The following is a 5855-nucleotide window of genomic DNA, read 5'->3' as shown; positions in this document are numbered from 1 at the left end:
GAACAAATGTTGTGTCAACCACTGATAACAAAATTATCCTTCCAGCTTTTTAACCGAAAACGAGATGGGGGGAGGGGAGGGAAGGGAAGAATGCAAAATTTTATTCATTAAAAAGGATCTAATTTGACTTTCGGGGATATATCGAGCCGCGATTTCCGAAAAACGGAGTCATTTTCGCATCTTTTGATGGGATTTTTTGGGGTGGATTAGCTCCTCCTCCGTTATGAAAATTACGATTACGAAACAGATAATAATAATAATATTAATATATTAAATAATGCAAAATAACAGTTATTACAAAAGAATTTCAGTACTGTGTCAGGCAAAATAATGTTAGTAGTATAAAATTTATAAATGCGATACTGAATAAACATTTTTCATAATAAATTCAGCATTTTTACACAAATATTTCATCATATTATAGGAAATCGAGTGCGTATATAAAATCGGTATAATTTTTGTAACGCGGAAAAGGCGTTCAAATTTTTTTTTTTCCCCATCGAGGCAACCAGAAAATTCACTTTGTAGAAAAACTAACGTTTGAATAAATAAAACTGCTTAAAAATAAAATTTTTCATTATTATTATTATTTAGTAATTATTTCTCGTGACTTACTCGTCGTCGTCATCATCTAATCAAAATATAATAAACAATCCATACCAATATTTAGGCAACTTCGTTAACCTTAAATAAGACAATTCAATTTTACATCATCAATTTTTAAATGTCTGTAGAATATTGATGAAAAGACATTCTGATACTTTAAAACATTGTTATCACAGTTATTTTCAATTATTATGAAGCTTCAGATGTTCAACTTTAATGGAAGATAAAAATATACATTTTATACGGAAAGAAATATAATATTCAATATTCATTAATATTTATATTTATACTTAAGTTATTCAAGATAACAAAAACACAATGAATTTTTTTTTCTTGTTTTTAAGAAATAGGATTTGTAAAATTCATCTATTTAATTACTCCATTTTTAAATTAATACAATCATTTTATTTAAAAAAAATATTATATATTTTAAATCTGTTTTTATAATTTTCATAATAAAAATAATAGTTTTTAAAACTTTTTAAAAAGTTAATAGAATAATGTAGATACGAATGTAGTTTCGTGTAAAATATATTATGTATAGCATACATTTTATTATATAATTAATAATTTTATTTATAACATAACTATATTCGTGTTTCAATTGCTGAATTACTAATTTCCAATTTAAAAAAAAAAAAAAAAAAAAAATATTTTTAAAAATGTTCTTAAAAACAGATATAAAATCGACAAATAAACATATATATTTACTCCAAAAATCAAAATAAAAGCAACAATAGTTTTGACAAGCAAACTCAGAAATAGATACAAATGAAGAAAGTTATCTTAATTTGAAACCAGCCAGTTGGGTTCTAGAAAACTATTCTTTGTATAACTATTGTTACGGCCGCACCCAGGTACAGGGTTAGATCCAAGTATGACCCATGCCATTGGGTTGTTGGGCATAGACGGTCAACCAGGCATGCTGGACAAAAGACCATGACCTGTTCCATCAATAGCAGCTGTTGGACAGAAAATTTACAAAGAAATGTGTTCTAAGTTGTGCAGTCAAAGACACCACTTTCGTTTTTCAACCCAACCGTTTTACTTTCGTTTTCACATCGGAAAAAAACGAATAAAAAAAAAAATAGTAGAGTTAATTTTTAAACGTTAACGAAATTAAACGATATCGGAAATACTTCGTAAATTCCGGCATGATATCGGAATAAGAGTAATGATTTCCACTTCGTTAGCAATCGATTATTTTCTCTTCAGCAGTTACAAAGTTTCATTCTAGTGAAGTGCAGTTATGAGAAGTGTTTGTCATCGGAGTAAGGCCCGAGGCGTTCTCCATTGTTAAGCAGGGCAGAGTTGAAGCTGTCAGGAAGAATGCTCTCCAATCTCCACCTCTGAAGTCCTTCTTGTTATTACTTCAAAAATCAACTGTTACTCAAAGCTTTGAAAGTAATCCCGTAATAGTTATCTGCTGGAATTTTTTTACAGGAAAAAAAAAATTAATTCCTTTCTTTACACGGAACGACAGGGAGGGAGAAAAATATATATATATATACGGAACCAAGTCGAGCGGGCGCAAAACTTGAAACAAATTCAGAATTTTAATAAAGTGACACAACGATGTTTTAAAATTAAAAAAGCAAAACCCAAAATAATTTACTGTATATAATTAAAATGTATATATATATATATAAATTTTTGTATGTATCTAATGTAATTTAGAAATTAAATTTACTTACTAAAATACACGTGACTGTTTTTTAAATGGCGCTTAATCTTTTCTTTTTCTTTTAAAAAGAAGAAAAAAAAAACAACACCGAAGCACATCATTTATTTTAAGATTTAAAAATTTTCGAATATTAAAAGAAACAAGATTTAACATATTTATCAAAAACTTTCTTTTTTTTTTATTCGGATCAAAGAACCCATAAATTCTACTGTAGTGAAGAAATCGATATTTGTTTTCCCTGGACATTTTGGGCTTGGGCGATGTGTGTGGTTCATTTAGCACTTAATTACCCACAGATTTACGAATGGTTAAGGAATAGATGATCAATAACCTTACGTAAACTTCTAGTCGACTATAATAAGCTTTACAGACTCATTTCCTATCTTGGGAGGGGGGAGGAGGATGGAAAACTTATCGGATTCTGCCGGAGAATAAAAACTAATTGTGTTGTGTCAACCACTGATAACAAAATTATCCTTCCAGCTTTTTAACCGAAAACGAGATGGGGGGAGGGGAGGGAAGGGAAGAATGCAAAATTTTATTCATTAAAAAGGATCTAATTTGACTTTCGGGGATATATCGAGCCGCGATTTCCGAAAAACGGAGTCATTTTCGCATCTTTTGATGGGATTTTTTGGGGTGGATTAGCTCCTCCTCCCTAAAACTAAAACACTGTGTAACGGTGCCGTGTTTCGCGGACGTAAACGATTGGGCGGAGTGTTCAAGCAGATGTGAGCGATCGGTAACCGAAAATCTAATTTTTCCCTCCCCCCGACGTCGAACACCTGGCGGAAAGAAGACGAACTAACGGTACGTTCCATTTCGGCTAAACGGGGAAGTAAGCTACACGGAGTAGACCATCTGGTGCATGGGACGTGAGAAAACGACCCAGATGGCAACTTAGGTCTACAAGTGGGTAACATGGTTGACCCGACAGGGTCATCTTATGATCGGATTTTGTGACGTCATAACGCTAGCTACCATCCAACGGTGTGAACAGGTCGTGTTTAAGATGTTATAGAAAATTACCTGCGAATCGAATATGGTTACTTCGGAAGTGAGGAGAGGAAAAAAAAAAAAGAAAAAAAGCAGAAGTTATTGTTTTGCAGCTGGTGCCGTTTTGTAATGTTAAGAGAGAGAGAGGCCCTGTAAGCCAAGACTGGTCGACGATGAATTTGCACGACTCTAAAGTGCGATTTGTAATTGTAATGAGTATAGGTGAATAAAATTCAAAAAAAAAACTGACAGTGAATAAGACTAGTTTAGTTCTACGAACGGTTAAAATGTATTTTGCAAGCAGATATATTTTATATATATACATATATATTTTATAAAAATCAATTTTTAAAATTGCTTTTGTGCTATTAATTAATTTGTTAAACAGGAAATTCAATTTCCGTTCGGTTAATTCATACGTAACGAGTTAATCTCCATTTTACTTACCCTGTGTTGTGGGTCAGATCCAGGTTCACCAGGATAAGATTGGTTACCATTGATACTTCGGTCACCCTCTACGCCAGTGCTACGAATGGGAGGAGTTTGGCTTTCTTTCTTAGCAGCACTTACCTGTTTAAGAAATAGAAAATATTAATTCTTAAATTATCGCGTAATTCATTTAACTTGTCAACATTAACAGTGGCTACTGCCAGTTAATCGATAAAGTATGCAAATAACTGGCGGTTCGTTGTCCTGCTTTTGTATTTTTAGCGCCGTACACAGAAGATAATAAATTTATTCACTGTAATCATTGTCCATTTAGTCGAATCGTTTAAAAAAATTCTTATTTCCAGCATGGAAAACAAATTTAATACATTTCTAAAATTTTTACTTAAAATTATCAGTAGTGTTTATTATTTTTTTTTATCGTTTTTACTTTCATTTTGTATTCTCAACCAATGACAACGTATTAAGCTGTCTACTTTGACAAGTGTTGAGAGACTGATTGCGAAAGTCCAACAAAAAAGTGATCTATACACAGATAAAAATTACATTCAATTATTATTTATATACACGAAACTTACTATAAAATGGATTTTGACGTTACCATAGCAATATTGACTAGAACCCACCGTGCATTGCACTGAGATATATGGAATCAATCAAAATGTTATTTGCATGTAAATATAGCGATATACAGATTTAATTAATTGAGTGAGAACATTAGTCGTTATCTGAGAGCTTAAACTTTTCAATATGGAATAATAATAATAATCGCAAAAAAATTTATATGTGTATATATATATATATATATGTGAGAAGTGCAAACAATGTTACTATCAAATATTGACTGTGATGATAAAAAAAGAACGTCACCTGCTGGTCAACCCTCCTGACCATCTGGCAACACCAGGTGGTCAGACAACATGACTGGGTTGAAGAATACAAGAAAGGCAGCGATTAATTGATGCACAATAGCCCTGCCTTCACTTTAAGATGGAACACCGACAGAAATCTTCAAAGCGGAAAAGAACCAGGGAAAAAAACACTACATGAAAAACTGCTTCCTGTATAATCATACTGGATAATAGAATTAGTATGGTTTGTGTCTGAATAAAATTTCCCAAAGAAATGCTTTTTTAAAAAGAAGGAAAATAACATGTCTTACTTTATTAAAACTTTAAATAATAAATTTCTGCAAGAGAAATTTTACAACAAAAATATCAACTCGAGTCATCTTAACCTATTACAACTGGCCACAATACTCCATCAATGATTAGATGGATTTCTGAAAGGAAATGAAACAACGAATCGATGTTATCGCGGAGGGGGAGTAAGTCGTTTACTTTATATCTTATATTTTGTATGAGATATTAAAAAAGTCCGTTTCATATCGGTTAATTTTTCCCCAGAAAAAAAAGTCTTTTCACTGGTAAAAGAGCAATTGCAACTAAAAACAATAAAGTCTGTATTTCCAACTTCCATATAAAACCGCTTCTTTTTATTTTACTTTTTTTTTTTTCTTCTCTTCTTACTTGACCGGACTTTCGCCATATTGGCTTCCTACTGGCGACATCATTCAATCAAAGGCAATTGAATGTTTGTAACGCCATGTTTACCAAGATGCAACGATTACCAAATGTAAGCCAGAATGGATCGATAAGAGGAAAGCATTTATAATATAGCAACCAATACAGGAAAAAGAAAAACTCGATACATAAATGAACATTTAGGAAAAATCACTTACGAATAAGAACTGGGTACACAGCGCACTTTTTTTACTATTGTAAACCAACTTTTATTAAACAAGGTTTTATATATATATATATATTTTTTTTTTTCCTTATAAAGAAAATGTGATTCAGCGCTTTAAAATTTAAAATATTCATTTGATGAAACAAAATGTCCGACACGCAATGAATATTTCAGAATTTTCCTAGAGGACATTCTCCAATATCTATAACGTAGAGAGGACAATGGCAATCATTATTCAACGCAATTTTCAGTATGCCAAAATCGATTCTATTGATTCAATTTTAAAAATACGTCCGTTGGCGAACCAATATATGATAAGACAGAACAATATTAAACATACTACTTGAAGTAATTAAAATTGAAAATACAGTGT

General features: G+C 31.5%; 1 protein-coding gene across 1 annotated transcript in view; it reads right to left on the bottom strand.

Moving 5' to 3' along the window:
* LOC111631389 (nuclear pore complex protein NUP1-like) overlaps window positions 1-4005 on the bottom strand; it is a 22363-nt gene extending 18358 nt beyond the window's left edge. The window contains exon 1 of the mRNA XM_023375620.1: window positions 3734-4005. The gene's annotated coding sequence lies outside the window, so the exon portion shown is untranslated. The remainder of the gene's footprint in view (window positions 1-3733) is intronic.
* Window positions 4006-5855: the final 1850 nt, after the last annotated feature.

This window comes from Centruroides sculpturatus, unplaced genomic scaffold (genome assembly GCF_000671375.1).
Source record: "Centruroides sculpturatus isolate CEXI.00-Female unplaced genomic scaffold, Cexi_2.0 scaffold479, whole genome shotgun sequence".
Classification (NCBI taxonomy): domain Eukaryota; kingdom Metazoa; phylum Arthropoda; class Arachnida; order Scorpiones; family Buthidae; genus Centruroides; species Centruroides sculpturatus.
This window is presented reverse-complemented; position numbering and strand designations above follow the sequence as displayed.